Genomic DNA, 17,581 nt, shown 5'->3' with positions numbered 1-17,581 from the left:
GTCCCGGCTGCTCCCGCTGCCCCGGCCCTGCCGCCGCCGGTGCGCGCTGGGGCCGCCTCTGCCGCCCGCTGGGCGGTGGCGCGGCCGAGCCGCCCGCCAGGGCCGCCCTCCCACCGCGCCGTCATGTGCGCGGCCAGACGGGCCCTCTTCCGCCGCGCCGAGCGCAGGGAGCCCACGGAGCGCAGCGCGGCTACCCGCGCCGAGGGAATGCTGCCCTGGGGCTACAGCCCGTGCCCAGCGTCCAGCTCCCCCCGCGGGCAACAAGTGTAGGGTTGGGCCAGGAGAAGAGGGATGCCGGGGCAGGGCACCAGGCCGGCATGGAAAATCGTGGGAGACTGTTAAAAGCATGACTTTTGCAAAGGTATTGGGAGCAGAAAGGAAATACTGGGGGAGGTGTGGGGGAACCAGATCGGCAGGTGCAAAAGGGGCATGGACCTGGAAAGGAAGGTGGGGTGGGAGCTGGGCAGGCCAACAGATAGAGAGGAACAAATGCCAGATTGTAATGATGTGCTGGGAAAGTGGCAAAAGGGAAAAGGACAGTTAGCAATCTAGGTATCCCCAGAGAGAACCATACAAACTGCCTAGAGAAAGGACATAATACTGGAAATGATAGGGACATACACTCTTCATTTCCCAGTGGAACAAACTGCATGTATTTGGCCTTGGTGAAAGTGCCTTTACCCATGGTAACAGAAGAATTGTGTCAAAAGAGATTCCCGCATCAGAGAAATTTCTTTGCCCTCCTGGGATCTTCAGCTGACTATAATGTTACGATAAATCTGCTGAGCAATAGATTCCTCAGATTTCTTTTAAAGTCTCAGAATCACATGGGATAACAAACACTAACAGTCCCCAGATGGCTGGTAAGGGCACTAGAGCCAAATAAAAGGAAATCGTTGGACTTCTGGTAAACAGAATTGCAGCAGGTTCTTCTGTAGTTCGGGCTGGGGTGAGGGAGCCATGGGCAGACAGCCTGAAAACCCAGCTGAGTAGGCTGGGAGAGCTGGGAAATAGGTTGTTGCTGGCAGAAGGTCAGCAGCAAGTGGATACTGATATGAATAGGCACTTTGACAGTGAAAAGGACAGGGAGAAGAGATGGGTGACATTTTTTTTCACACAGCCTGTATTCCTCTATTCATGTCGAGCACAAATGCAGCTAAATGCCTAAGTAACTGTGGCTGGTTAGAGGCATATCTGAAACCACATTTCTTCTGTAACTCTTTGGGGCAATTTGCTGTGATGACAGTTCTCATTGCCTGAGTCTGGTATTGTTACTGCAATGTGTTACTTGGTCACCAGTGTGAGACTGGTAGATTTCCCTTGTAGGCTTGGCTAGATCTTGCAGCTCCACAGTGGGGATGAGTGAGGCCGAGGGCAGGGTGAAGTTGAAAGAGGGGTTGCATGCACTGCTTGGGAGATCATGTCTCCTAGCCCCAAAATGAGTTTGTCTGGGATATGAATGGGTGTCTGGCCCTGGGGAACAGATCCAGATGACCCCAGAACCTTCCAGCAAAGACTTGGCCAGCAAGTCCAGAAGCTGTAAAAGGCATAGCCAGGAGCTGCCAGAGGGATTTATCTTTCTATGCATGCTGAGCTGAAGCTGCAAGATGCCACCTGCTCCAAGAATCCATTCTCTCCAGGGACCTTGCGGGCTGGCCAGTCAGTCCCTGGGACATAGTGATTCTGTGTCTGCATGTATCTCTGAGTGTTCCCTCCTCAATCCTGTACATTTCTCCCTTGTACTTTCACCAGCTCTTCTTAAAATAAATTGAACACACCTTGTACTTGACTAGTTGCTCCTTTAAGTAACAATGGTTTAAGTAACCATCACGGTCATCTGTTTTAAAATAAAACTGTGTTAACAATGATAATGATAAATGAACCCTTGTAAGGCTAAAATCAGTCAATTTCTTGCAGTTCTGCATGGGTCATGGTTACAGGTGATTCCTGGGACTCTTTCCAAAAGTGTTCTGAAAAAAGTAGCACTTATATACAAGAAGTATTCGCATGTGAAACAGAGGTTTGAGGTACATGCTATCAGTAGCTCTGATACTTGCCAAATGTGAATACTGAAAAATTTTAAGTGGGCTTTGTTCATTGTATAATACCTAGAAGATCAGATGCACAGCAGATTGCTATCCTTTGCACATCTGGGCTGGAAGAACCCCACACTAATGAGCTACACAGCTCATTTAATTCCTAACAGGTGAGCAAAGTCAATTTGCCTAGGGCATTTACAGTTGAGCTAAATATGTCTCCAAATATTATCAAGCTACCACAGTGTGGTCTGTCTAGCTAAGCTTGTCATTGTAGAAAGACTGTGGTATATACCTACCTAAAGCAAAAACTTACACCTTCATTTGTGATCTTTTTGAGTGTCATATGATAAATGTTACCTAAAGAACCTGCATTTATATTGTCTATTCTGAAGTGAACATGGTGGGTGAATTTTATGTCCAAGTCATTCAGTTTTTTTCATTTACCAGTGAGTACAGAGGCCCTGACAACACACAGTTCTCACAAAAATCTCAGACTAGCAGTCAGAAGAAGCAATCAAAAACTGCTATGTTTTGAGGAGCTAGGATGGTTAGAGCAGAGTGGTTAAAGTAGCAACACGAACCTGACTTTCCTTCAGGCAGTTTCTACCACTTTTGCATGGGCAGCTTCAATCTACTCTTCCCAGGGAAGGTGAATCAAACCTAAATTCTGGGAAATAATAAAAGAGCCAAACAACCTCAAACTTCCAAATCTTCTCCATTATCACCTAGATAACTGCACTAAGCTGCAAATCCAAGATGTTTCAATCTAAAAATTCCTCATTTCCTATTACATTTTTGACCTGGAATGGATTTTTCTCCAACGTTGGTAAGTGGGTGGGTGACTACATAGATCACAGCACTTCTGAAGAACATGAACACGTGCTGACATAGAAGTTTAGAGAAACACAGATGAAAGCAATTGATTCTCAACCCCAGACAGCCTATGACTGAGAAACTATGCCTTCTGCTGCCACCCAAGGACCTAAGAGAACTGAGGGATCAGTCTGGAAGCAAGATGCCATCCATGCCTGTTTTAATTGCCTAGGCTATTGGCCTGGAGGCTGATACAGCTGTTCATTTTTTCACAGAGCAAGTTTCAATAGATGCAAACTATTGATTTTTTTTCTGCAAGCTCTTTTTTTTTTTCATAGAGTAGTACTGGAGGTGGGATACTCCCTGCTAATGAGCAGTGACTTTCCTTCCTCTAAGATGTCACCAGGCCAGCTAGGTTTCACATGATGGCAGGAAGGATATTTCTTAAATGACAACATCTTAGAAGATGTCCTTGATTGATGATGGTGTTCCTTATGTTGTTGAGATAAATATGTGTATGGAAAAATATTGTACAAACCTCAGGAAAAAAACAACTTGCCCAACTGAGTGATCAGAATCCATGAATGGACTTATAGAAAAATAAATATCTAAATAAATATCTAAATAAATAAATCAGGATCTACATACAGGTTCATTTTGCGCGGCATTAATATGGCTCTGTAGACATGATGCAAGCGAAACTACTCCACAGCTGAATGAACTCACACAGGCAGTCAGTGAAGAAGAGAAACACCCATCTAGGACAAGAAAAACTTCTCCTAACTGTTCAGACCTGATCTTCCTGAAGTACCTCCAACGTAATGTCAAAGATAAGCCTGGGAAAAAAAAAAATCCCAACTTAACAGAGTATTAAAAATCAAGGACTGGGTATTTACTCAACAAATGCTTTACAATCATTAGATATTTTTATACTTTTCCTCACATCTCATCAACTCTTAAGCCATCTGTATTACACACTGGTTAACAGTGTGTAACTGAACTATAGGCCCATCATTGTCTCACCCCACTTGGCCAACTATGTCCTCCCTCAAAATGTTAGTAATATTATATTATACTTAGAGCAATGACTCACAGCTTGATCTTTGCTGTGCCTAGATAAGATGTACTACAAGAAGTGTATTTCCCTCCCAAACATCCATGTATTCATGGAGCAATAGAAGGTATGTAGCTCTGAGAATCTTGCCATTTTAGACATCTAAGATGGCATCTTAGACAGCTACAGTTACAGAAACACATCTAACTCAGGAAAGTGCCAGGAAAATACAGGAACATGCAACCTGCTCCACTAAAATACTAAAGTGAATTCATGCTCATTGACATTTCAGAGATAATGCCTAAATTGCCCAAGAACCTGCCTTTAGGCAGGATTAGATTGCCTTTAGGTAAGATTAAGAACCAAACCCCAAATGGAAATTTATTCTGCTACACAAAACAGGTAAAATATTTGTTCTCACACCTCACTCTTCCATTTGTCACTTGGAATGACTCCTTCTAGGATTCTGTGCATCTTTTGCTCTGATAAAATCTGTCTCCTACATTTCCTTTCTGTTTGGGAAATGCTGGTGTATGAAACAATATAGATTTCCACGAACAAAGAATGCTCTTTGTCTGAGATTTGTGCCATGGACCCTTTGGGCACGTTGATCAAAGAGGTACATTTTTCTGTAAGCACTGCATTTCTGAAGGAATCCTACAAGTCATGGCCCACCATCACGGTCATCTGTTTTTCACAGATTCCCACTTTTGGTCAGATGCAATCTCTAATGGTTTCTTAAAAGGTGTATTATTTTTAATTGCCTTCATAAAGGTAATTGCTGAGATAATTCAGGACAGGCAAACAAGTCTTCCTGCACTGTTGGCAAATGCTAAACAAAGAACTTCCCTGTATGGTAAGTTCTGCTGAGTTTAGCCTATGTGGAAGAATTCCCCAGACAAATAAGCTGTGATAACATCTGCCAAGTTTGAACTGACTAGATTAATCCAGTATGAGCTGGTAGCACAGGTAATGTTTCTTCTCTTGTACATTACTTGGATGGAGGGATGGAGGGTTATAGAAACTCTGGTGCGAATTATTAACTTGCCTCTGGGATGGAGGAAATCAAAGATATTTGGCCTCAGGCTGTGTGATTAGCAGAACCATTGCCACCCTATATCAATGATTTAATATGAAAGGTATTAAATTGTTAAAGTGATAGTCCTTTGGGAGCAACACCACATGTAGTCATCTGATACCATGTAGGAGCTGAAGCCCAAGAACTGCAATGCATGGAAGCTAAACTGCTGTCCATAGACCCAGCATGTCAACCAGTCAGAATGAGCGACCTGTTCCTCTGGGATTACCAGTATGGGCCTGGCGGGGCTGAAGCTCTGATCTCTGTGGGATGTGTCTGCAGATCAGGAATCATCATTACCTGCTTACCCATCCACTCAGGCAAACTGTATCACTCAGTGGAGTATCACACCACCTCATCTCCTCATGACCATGGCATGCATGGTGTAGATCAGAGACAAAAAAGCAGTGACAGCTGCCCTCCACTCCTACTTCTGGTGTAAAGGCTTGTCTTAGGTTTTGCAACTGGAAGTAGGCCCCACGGTCTTTCTCCCAGAACACCATCCCCTATGCTTCCAGTTGAAGCCCCACCTTGTTTACACTGGAGGTAGACTGAGTGCCTTTAGGACAGGAAGCCTTCCCTCTGTCCATGGGAACTTAAAGTCTTTTAAAAGTGAATAAAATTTCTTATACATTAAGAGACTGTGTCTCTGCTCAAAAAGCACACATCACATGAGGATATTTAGAACAAAGAAGTTTGTAGAAAGGAATTAGCAGACATAGTGGACAAAATTTTCACAGTAAGGGCAATCATGAGACGGGGTTAGACTTAAAAGGCTACTGTCGCAGAGCCATGTAGGGACTTTTTACCCCAAAGAACTTCAAGAAGGGAACCTAAATGAGGACAGCATTTATGGACTAGGCAAAGATTAGGTTATGTGACTGAAGGCTCATTCCCATGAACACAAAGAAGCAGAGACACAATGGCAGGGAGGGGAACCCCAGTATTACTGTTTACAGGACCATAGGACTCACCACAGGAAGTTGGAAAGAACATTTTGGGGTTGTACAAGACTTCCTATGGGATGTTTAGGGGAAGGATCAAAGACAGGGAAGGGAAAGATCAAATTGGACCTGGGAGGAATGAATGTGAAAAAATAGAGAAGAAAGGAGACAAAAGGAGGTGTACCTGTGTAAATAGGTTACTGGTCAGTGTGCTTGTGCTTGTGCTAGGGCCTTTGCCAGCCAGGGTTCCATTCCTGCTGGGGGATGGCTTTGGTGTGCTGAAGGACACAGATAGCCAATCTGTGCCAATGATCATCAAGAAATGGAAAAGCATCCAGAGGTAACTGAAGCAAGAATTGGAAAACAACAACAAATCAGAAAACAAGCGGTGTAATCATCAATGAGGTACTGTCTAACCAGTCCTGTAACTAAGGACATGGAACGGTACTGGGGTAACTGGAGGGGACTGAAAAAAGACCCTGGAGAGGGAAGCCCTATGATTCCGCTTCAGGATGCAGGACTATTTCTGTAGCCTCTGAGTTCAGGGAGTAGAAAAGAGTGAGATCCACCCATGTGCCTGTGCTAGAATGACAGAGCATATCGGGAACAACCACACTGACCCACCCATGCTCCCTTCAGGATTGCACCATGTCTCCTGCAGAATGAGGATCTTGTGATTGAAACCACAATGCCAGCCTACCCAACTGCTCCACTTCATTGCACCATCTGTCCCATGGCATAGGGAAGTCACATAATTTGTAAAATGCCCCAGAATGTGTCTGAATTCAGAAGAAAAGCTCTCTAATTTTGCAGGAATCAATCAAAGACCTTTAGGGATTCTCAGTGTTCAGATGTGAACACTGCCACTCACATGCATGTTGTTCTTTTTTTATTTCCTAAAGGATGTCATGTGGAAGGAAAGGAAACACCTTAAAGCTGCCTTATATGCCACGGCAGACAAAGCTGACAAGCAGCGCTATCCACTGGAGGGCAGTGAAAGGCTGGGGAAACCTGAGATGAGGCTGAGAATGCTCCTACCTAAACACAGCTCCTAACTTGAAAGATCCTGAGTTGCCTCAAACTGAAAGAAAATGCTACAGTGTGCATAGCTGGCAGAGTTTTGGTAGCAGTGGGGCTACAGGAGTGAGCTGTGTAGGAGAAGGTCTGCCCTTCAGACCTGGTTCCAGCTGGCTTGGCAACAGATACCACCAACCCACCATATGCCAAAACCCGAACCAATTACAGAAGCATACAGCATCTCTGTGAAATACATTTAATAAAGAGAAGCGGCTGCTGGGAGATTTGTGAGGGTACAAGTGATGACACACAAGAAGACATAGGTGCAGAAACATCTTGAGATGACTGCAGTCTGTGAAAGCATCCCTGCAGGAGCAGGTACTACACTGAGGGGGACTACAGTCTGGGGAGGAATCCAAACTGCAGCAATTGAAATGTGTAAGGAGTATGAAGTGACAAGGAAAGAAACCACTACTTGATGCTGTAAGCAAAAGGCAACTCCTGTTCTAGCGCTCTTTGTAAAGCCCACTTGAGAGGTGTGATTTGAGCAAGTGCAGATGAAACAAATTTGTATCAAGAGAGGATGCTACCTTTCTGGAGAACACTGTGTGCTGTGAGGGGATGCATATCAGTGTGTGCACACCTGCAAATATCAAGATGGATTAGTTGGTGAGAAGGATAAGAAGCTAGGAAGCCATAAAATGGAGAAGCCATAGGTCTAGGCTAGATACCAAGGAGACCAGAGTGGTCTGACAGTTGGCTCCTGGAGGGACCAAGAGGTCCAAACCAACCACTGGAGGGGCTGTGAGGTCAGTAGTCAACCTGAGACCCATCTGCAAGTTTATGTCTCTGAGCATGAGTCAGGGGGAGACAGGAGGACCCAGGGACAGTTACTGGGAAGATCCATAGTGCACATATGTAGATGTTGGTTTGTGTAGGGTCATGCAAAGTAAAGTGGAAGGCTGAGGGTCCAGGGTCAGTTACTGGACAGACTGAGTGCCTGAATTGTACTCATTCCATGGCCGTATTAAAAAAACTATTTCACAATAAAAAAAAGCCCTTTAACTGTCAAAGAGGAGGCAGGATTAGGATGTTTGTGTCTCTGGTTGTGTGATCAGCTATGTATATATCTATATATGCACACACACTCTGTGGGACTATTGGGAATACAGGCAATAGCCCACCTCAGTACTGACTGCATCTGGCAACAGGGAGCTGTGGCAGCCTTGCCAGCCAGCTTCGGCACTCCTCAAGCCAAAAGGTTTCTCTCACAGCACAGAAAGAAGCTCCAGCATTTGCAGATAAGTGGTTCTGCACAAAGTACACCACTCTAATGCTAGAGTGTCTGTATTGCATGTGCAACAGCCATTTAATCCACCAACAAAAGGTCACTATGAATGCCTTGCAGCAGAAAAGTGCTGAAGCTTCAGTTCACAAGTTTTATTTACAATGGGGAAGTGCAGAAACAGAATTTTGAAATTTAGCTAACCTGAGAAATTAGAGAAAAATCTTTGGAGTACATCCAACATCCTCACAGTTCTTAAAATATACCTATGCCATAAAACAATCATGTAACATCTGCATATGTGTAATGTTTCCATGGGTGCCCTCTGAGTCTATTACTGATTTGGCAAAACTCACATCTTAACATTTAGAGTATGACAATTAATGTTGAAGATTTTCCTGGATAAGCAATCAAAGAAACTACTTTTTCTTCCTCAAAACATATGCTGTGGTCCGGCATGCTGAATAAGTGTGATATATATATACAGAGGAAACTGCTCTTTACTCTTTAAAAATCAAACATTATCAAAGAAATAGTTAATATTTACCCAGAATTGCAGAGAGCTTTTTAACAGAGGAGCATTTGCCTTTCCCCATCCCCCCAGTAATTGTTATAGGAACTTTAGAATAGAATAAAATAGAATAGGACTATTTTTCTTGGAAGGAACCTACAATGGTCATCCAGTCCAACTGCCTGACTACTTCAGGGCTGACCAAGTTAAAGCATATTATTAAGGGCATTGTCCAAATGTCTCTTAAACACTGACAGGCTTGCAGCACCCACCACCTCTCTAGGAAGCCTGGTCCAGTGTTTGACCACACTCTTGGTGAAGAAATGCTTCTTAATGTCCAGTCTCAACCTCTTCTGCTGCAGCTTTGAACCGTTCCCACACACCATGCCACTGGATAACAGGGAGAAGAGCTCAGCACCTCCCTCTCTACTTCTCCTCCTCTGGAAGCTGTGGAGAGAGATGAGGTTGCTGCTGAGCCTCCTTTTCTCCAAAGCAGACAAGCTCATTCAAGGACCTTCACATCCTTCTTAAATTGTGGGGCCCCGAACAGCACATGACACTCAAGATAAGGCTGCACCAGTCCTGAATACAGTGGAATAGTCATCTTTAAGCCCAATGCTCCAATCTATCTAGATCCCCCTGCAGGGTCTCCTGTCCCTCAAGAGAGTCAGCAGCAGCCCCCAGTTTGGTATTATCAGCAAACTTGCTAATGGTGTATTCAGCTCCTGCATCCAGATCATTGGTAAATATATTGAACAGAACTGGGTTGAGAATTTATCCCTGAGGAACAACACTGGTGACCAGTGGCCAGCCAGATGTAGCCCCGGTCACTACAACCCTTTGAGCTGTGCTCTTCAGCCAGTTCCTCACCCAGCACATCGTGAATCCACTCATCCCACAGCTGGACAACTTGGCCAGAAGGGTGCTGTGGGAGACAGTATCAAAAGCTGTACTAAAATCCAGGAAAACCACATCCACTGCCTTCCCTTCATCCACTAGGCAGGTGACCTTATCATTGAAGGATACCAAATTAGTTAATCAAGAATTTCCCTTTGAGAACCCATGGTGACTATAATTTTTTCTTTAGATGTCTTTCAATAGCACACAGTGTAATTTTCCCCCATAATTCTTCCAGGAACTGAGGTTAGACTAACAGGTCTGTAGTTCTCTGAGTCTTCCCTCACATACTTTGTTGTAGGTGGGACTAACATCCTGTCAGCAGGGATCTCCCCAGACTCCCATGACCTTTGGTAGATGATCAAGAGGGGTCCTGCCATAATATCTGCAGGCTCCTTCAGACCTCTAGTGTGAATCTCATCAGGCCCCATGGGCTTGTGAGCATTCACCTGGTAGAGCTGCTCCCTTGCAATTTCAAAGGGAAGGTCACTGTTCCCACACTCGCGGTCCTTCAACTCAGAGGACAGGGCAGCCCAAGGTCTATCGTTATTAAAGGCTGAGGACAAAAAAAGCTTTGAATGGCTTAATTACCACTGAAGTCGCCATGCATATTGCCTTTCTCGCTTGGAAGGAGCGGGGATTTCTTCCAGGCTGTGAGGGACCTTGGCGGCTCCACCGCCCCGGCCTTGTTGTTATTGCGGCCTGTGGAGGTGCCACGTTACCGCGAGGGGGCGCCCTCTGCCCGCGGCGGCGCGGGACCGCTCGGGGACCGCCGGCGGCGCGGCCTGGAAATCTGGGAATGTTCGTCATGGAGCTCAGCGCAGGGCTTTGTAAACAAGCGCTTTCTGGGGCACAGGCGGCCGAGAAGGCCAATGGCATCCTGGCCTGGATCAGCAGTGGTGTGGCCAGCAGGACCAAGGCAGTGACCATCCCCCTGTACTCGGCACTGCTGAGGCCACACCTCCAATCCTGTGTTCAGTTCTGGGCCCCTCACTGCCAGAAAGACATTGAGGGGCTGGAGCGTGTCCAGAGAAGGGCACCGGAGCTGGGGAAGGGGCTGGAGCACAAGTCCTGTGAGGAGCAGCTGAGGGAGCTGGGGGTGTTTAGCCTGGAGAAAAGGAGGCTCGGGGGGGAACTTTATTGCTCTCTACAGCTGCCCGAAAGGAGGGTGTAGCCAGGTGGGGGTCTGCCTCTTCTCCCAGGTAACAAGTGATAGAACAAGATGGCCTCAAGTTGTGCCAGGGGAGGTTTAGATTGGATATTACAGAGATTTTCTTCCCTGAAAAGGTGGTCAGGCATTGGAACAGGCTGCCCAAAGATGTGTGCAATCACCCTCTCTGGAAGTGTTCAAGAAACGTGGCTGTAGCACTTGGGGATGTGGTTTAGTGGTGAACATGGTGCTGTTAGGTTAACAGTTGTCCTCGATGATCTGATAAGCCTTTTCCATATATTCTGCAATCCTATTATTTTAGCACAAAACTACAGAAAAATTATAGTTTACCTTCCAAATATACACCTTGTCTTAAAACACATTGTCTTTAGCCCATCGTATCTTATGGAACACACTAGTTTTATGTGGCTGCATTAGCAGTAATTAAACTTGGTAAGAAGTTGTAATGGCATGTTGTGCCCATGATGTGCTATGCCAGAGATGGGTCTGCATGCATCAAGGGCATTTTAAGATGGGAAAAAAACCAAATGATTTGACAAAGTATTTTTTGCTGAAGCCAAAGGAAAAAAACCCTTGGTGCTGAGGTGATTCCCGCTGGTTTTCAGGATCAGACCCACAGACAGATTATTTTTCTAGATGGATGTTTTATAGAAGGATCATTTTTATAAAAAACTCTGGGAATAAATTCCAATTTCTGTGGTTAAGATGTATTTCCTGCACTCTTTTCTCTGATGTATTTGGAAATGACAGCATCCTGTTCACTGCCCCAACAGAAACACCATAATGAATGTTATTTACTACAAGCATATTTACTATTTGATAACCTTGTCCATACAAGGTTATCAAATAATCTAGAAGACAATTACCCAGCTGCTTTTAAGAAAGAACACAGGCTAGACATGTTCAACCTGTTACTTTTTTTTCTGGGAGGTGCTAAACACACACAACTCTCTTGGCATTACAGATCAATCACCAGCTCTCTTCAAGCCAGACCTGAAGATAAAATCTACTGACCTTGGTCAACACTTATTAAGCAACATTAGTCTTCTTAAACATTCAGGGTTTTGTATTTCATTCAAATAGATGCATTTATGTCAAACAGTTGTAGAGACAATTTTTTTCCTTCATCTAGTAGTTACAGCTAGCCAAAGCCAGCTGGCAGGCTCAGCTACCTGGTCCTTTGATTTGGGTCATTTTTCTACACAAGGAAAATAGAGTGCGGCTAGATCAAAGCTGGAGTTTAGATGTATATGTACAGCCTTGGCAGCCACCTTGAATTTATTCCACTCAAACCAAAATCTGGCTTGTCATTTCCAAATAGCAGAATGCCTTGTTCTTTCTTTTGGTAAGTAACTTTTAAAGAAGACGGGAAAAGGTGTGACAGTTCCAGATGGGTTGAAACACAAGCAGGTACATATTTGACTACAAATCTAGGAAGTTCTTTTTCTTAAGTGTGCATTGTCTAAGATATACTATTTACAGCTCCAGGAAACACAATGGCCTTTTCATAATGCAAAAATAATCAGAGCTATTTGAAAAAGCCTTGGCTCACTGTTAATGCAATGGGGATAACAGGAGTTCCCTCCTTAGCATATGGAGAGAATTTAACAACCATTGATTTGTACATACTGATTAGAGAATCAGAAGGTGTCTTGGAAGTGGTCACTGTAACCTGAGGCACTTGACGTGACTGCTGAAGTTATGGCTGATTTCACTGGTTTGGAGGGTTGGGCAATGCTGACAAGGGGTTTTGTGGTATAAGAGGTCTGAGTGGTAGTGGTGGACTAAGAGATATTGATGGGTCAAGGGTTGCTGGGGAGGGGGGGACATGAAAAATGTGTGTGCCAAACAGAGACCCCACAGAAAAGAAATGTAAACAAAAGAAACAGGGCACACAACAAAAATGACAGTTTCCATAAAATAGTGACTTAGTAATAAAATCATGCAAGTGATTCTGGTAAATCAGTCCAGCCATTCTTTTTCTTCTATCACAGATGTAATGCCAGTTTTCTGGCATGAGGTATTACATTTATCATACCCAAAGAGCATGAAAAAGCAACAGTCATAACACCCTGTTACACCATGGTTGTTCAGTCTTGGACACCAATTCTTTGCCTGTGTATTTCCTGTGGAAAGACCTAGCTTGTCGCTTCTAGGACTGACATTCTAGACTGAATGTCAATGAATTGATATACTGGTCAATGCTATGATTTGCAAACTTACTACTACCTCATATTGTTATAAAGGATATAAGAATCTGAAACACAGAGCACACTTCATCATAAAACAGCAACTAAGCTTTCAGATAAGTACATATATTTTTAAACCTCCCCTGCTAAAGAATAATTCCCCTCTCATTAACTTATGTTTCAACATAACATTGAATTTACTAAGGTTGCAAATATATTAAGACTGTCAGATAAAGAGAATTCTGTGATCAGTCTTAGTCCTAAAATAATCTAAGTCCTATGATGGAATTATAATAGGAATAGAAATGACTAAAATGATCTGGTTACATTTCTTAGTAAAAAATGTTTAGGAAAGCACTTCAACACATGAAGCTAAGTGGGTACTTGATATTTTCCTAACCTGACAACTAAGCTCTGCAAGTGTCTCAAATACCAGTATTTTCTTACAGTCATATTGAAAACAAACAAACAAACATGTGATTAGCATTGCTTGTTTTGTGTTAATTTTTGAGAACAACGAAACAATTTCCCTTGGAATGTATATTAAATTGTAGGTTCAAAATGTCTTCCAACATCTTCCCACAAGGTGAAAGTTCAACTAAAGTAATACTACAATCAAGGTGCAGCTTGCATAATTTACTCATTAGTGGAATGCCTTGCTAAGATTAAAACAGAGAGTGGAATGCAGTTCCACAGGTCTTGTTGACACCTAACCTCTTTAGCTTTTATTCTACTTTTGCAAAACCTTTCCCTCTCTCTCCTTGCTTAAAGAAAGTCTTTAGGGACTATTCAGAATAAAAAATACAAAGACCTAAACTCCCACATGGGTAAAAGAACAGATATATTTAAACACCCCCCCCAACTTTAAATACTTAATACTCAAAATAATGGTCTTGAGAAAAGTTAATTATTTTTCTGAGAAGGAACTGATATGAGATGTGAGCATATTATTTAACTAAAATTTCTTCAAGCTAGAAATTTCAATGAAACGGCTTTTGTATATGTAGGAATTAAAAAAAAAGTAAAGCTGTTTACTCTGCATTATTTACATAGTAGCTCTTTTCTACGGTATCTTTTTAAATGTAGAATAGTTTTATTTTACACCATTCAGATGTCTGGTATTACTTGTGCTTTGTTGGATTGCCAAAAACTAAAAGGAAGAAAAAATAATTTGGTCTTAGTTCCACACTGAAGTTGATACTCAATTTCTGCTTTTTCTTGTGTAACACCTGATATGCTTCTACAGAATGCTTTTCCTCCAAGTATGATTTAAAATGTCAGAAGACATGTTTTTATTTCAAGAATAAAGTCTATCATAAGAATAAGTAACACTTCTTTCAATGTAGATATGAACACAAAAATAATGAAGAATCAGTAGATCAGTAAGAGAATGTAAGTCTTCAGAAAGGACCTGGCAGAATCCATGTTTCTGAGACAATAAATGTTAAAACTGCTGAAATCACCCTGCATGATCACCTTAATTTCTGTGTTCAGGTTTGGGCTCTCCAGTACAAGAACGAGAATGGCATTTAGGAGGGTGTCCAGCAGTGGAGATGGTCAGGGGTCTGCAGCATATGAGAGCCAAGGTGAAGCTGAGGGAACTTGGAGAAGAAAAGGGGGATCTTTCTGCAATCTTCACCTTCCTGATGGCACACAGCATAAGGACAAAGGCTGACAATCACAAATTGCAACAAGGGAATTTCTGAGTAGGGAAAAGGATTTATTTATTTATTTATTTATTTATTTATTTTCTATTGTATTGTGAGGATACTTCGACGCTGGAGGAAGGACCCAAAGAATTGTGAAATCTTCAGCCTTAGAGATATTTAAGCTTAATAAGACAGGACCGTGAACAACCTGCTCAAGATGACCCTGCTTTAAGCAGGGGTTTGGGCTAGATAACCTCCAGGGATGCCTTTCAAGTCAAGCTATTCTGCAATTCTATAAATATTTTTGATATATCCTAGGGTCGCTGTCTTAATAATATTGCATTGATACAGCCCAAATCTGCAACAGTGCAAATCCCCTTGGATGAACTGCTGTGTGTCTGGATAATGTCTTTTCAAGAAATTACACTAGTTGATTTAATTAAAGAATTTCTTCTGCCTGGAATCCAAGTTTTGCTTGTGGTGGATCATCACAATGCTGCCTTAGGTGTTGTTACCTACACCTTTTTCAACAAGGTGTGGCGGAAAAGTGCCAGTGTCAGTCAGGTCTAAAAACAATCATGGAAAGACTGTCCCAACTCTTCTGTTAGGTTGGGAGTGGAAACAGGGGTCTCACCTGCCTATAAAATACTATCCTACCCTTAAACTTGTTTTAGTCGGGGCCTGGTTAGTTTCTTCTCAGCCCTAGTCCGTATGTAAGTGGTAAGATTTAAAGATGCACCACACAATGCAAAGTCTGGCATTCACACTCATGCAGGGAATTGTGGATTCTGGCCTTCACCACTGTAAGTTTAGTCTCAGTTACTCTGACAATATCCCACCACAGACACACAAGTAAATTGAAATGAATACTACACAACCTTAATCAAGAAAGATCTGACTGGCAAGTTTTGCAATTAAATTTACACAGATTTTATTTTTCATGTAATATCAAAGCTGAATGCAGTGTCACAGGGTATTCTGATTAGAAAAAAATGGGGTCAATGTAGTAAAAAGACTATTTTGTTTGTGATTTTCTTTTTAAGACTAAAATTCCTAATCTGATTATATGAAAAATAGGGTGTGAGCACAGCTAAAATGTACTTTGTCAAGAAGAGCCCAATCCTGACAAAATGGGTCTACATCAGAGCTGCCCTTGTCACCCCAACCCATTATCCATAACACCTCTACCTTTGCACTGGAACTGGAGGTCGTCTCCATGACAGGAATTTGGTGCAGAGAGATGAGTCAATGTAACACTGATGTTATTTGATAAAAACACCCCAACCCCCTAAATCCCAAAACATTTTCTGATGGCTCAACTAGCTGCATGGGTAATCTCCGTGGGCTTAGAGGAATACAAGAGAAGGGGCAGGACCACACAGCCAGAGGTGAAAGGCTCAGCACAGCAATCCAGAAAAGGAAAGCCAGTTCCACCTGGAAGGTATGACCCCCAGTGTCCCATACCAGCGCAGGGCAGGTATCCCATGCTGAAGGCTTGAACTAAATGGTGGATACAATACACACACTGGATTAGCAGGCCCCAGGCCAATAGTCCAGGCCAGAACAACCATGTGTGTCTTTCCCACTCTGACAGAAATGCTGCCAAGTATATACACGTGATCCCCAAAAATTTGTATTGCCAGGAGTTGCTCACTGCAAAACAAAACATGAAATCTTCACAAACTTTGGGAATATTTGTTGGACTATAATTCCTAAATAATGTGGAAAGCTTTCATACAGGGTTGTACCTATCTGTATAGAGGAAACTCTGGGCAATTTGCTGGGATCTTTCCAAATATTATTTTCATAGTTATCACTGTGATTAACTAAAAAACCCCCAAACTATTCTGTATAGACGAAAGAGCAGAAGATGCCTGTTATAGAGGACTTATTTTATCCTGCAGATGCAGAGTCAGAGGTGTTAGATGCTATTCCATGAAACCACTGTGAGAACACAAATCTTTTAAGAGAAAGAAATCTGTCAGAGGGTTGAAGAACATTTTCTTTCATTTCAGGGACAGAGAGTTTTGACAAAAAAAAAGCCTTCAACATGTGCTAAATACGTTTAAATTTTGATGGTCCTTGGGCATTACTATATTTGCCTTTCTGAGACTGAGCTCATGGTTTGAAGCTGTAATCTCCATTTGTCCCACTAGCTCCTTTATATCATATATGTTGTGTCAGTGCTGGAAGGTTAAAGATTTGAGGGAACTGTGTTTGGACTGGGTGCAAAACTAGAGTCCTTTGAGATTTTGCTAGTTATTACTGAAAGTAACACCCACATTGGTTTATTTAGGCTTTGGAAACACGAAATTTGCAACAAAACCCCACTTTTTTTTAATCTGGGTACAGTTCCAAGCAGGGGGTCACATTTCAGGTGAGTGGGAAGTGAGGATGGTGTGTGAGATCAGAATTACAGATGCACAGACTTGTGTGACCTCATATTGATTGCTCCCAAAATGCATCTGTCTTACCACTTCTGTTGGCTCTGGTGATTTTCAATGACAATCAAGTACCTAAACTCCATTCTTGATATTTTCTCATAAATAAACCTCACCACATATTGAAATTCTCACCCCTCCTCATTCAGTTGTTTTTGCTTAGTAGATACCTTTTTTAACATTACAATGTGAAAACTTATCTTCGTATTTCCTTCTTGGTAGAGACAGCGGAACCACCCCTGCACCACAGGATATGGCAGCGCAGCCATAAGATGTGTTTTTCTACTGACTATCTTACTGTGATGTTTCTCAGATTAAACTTTTTGAAGAATTTTAGAGAATATTAAAATATTTTAATTTTAAAATGGTGATTTCCGTCATCTGCAAATTTTTTTTTTTTTTTTTTTTTTTTTAAAGATACAGGATGGCAAGGAATCTTTTGGCTATCAGGGCTAATGCCCTGCTTGTTTCTGCTATTCCTATGGAAAATCTG

At 42.6% G+C, this 17,581-nt stretch overlaps 1 protein-coding gene across 1 annotated transcript in view; it reads left to right on the top strand.

Annotated features, from left to right (window-relative positions):
• Positions 1-17,581, top strand: part of SLC35F2 (solute carrier family 35 member F2) — a 46,410-nt gene that overhangs the window by 671 nt on the left and 28,158 nt on the right. The window lies entirely within an intron of this gene.

Source organism: Corvus kubaryi, unplaced genomic scaffold (assembly GCF_017639235.1).
Source record: "Corvus kubaryi isolate FWS band 111438036 unplaced genomic scaffold, C.kubaryi_AGA036_p1.0 37256, whole genome shotgun sequence".
NCBI lineage: Eukaryota > Metazoa > Chordata > Aves > Passeriformes > Corvidae > Corvus > Corvus kubaryi.
This window is presented reverse-complemented; position numbering and strand designations above follow the sequence as displayed.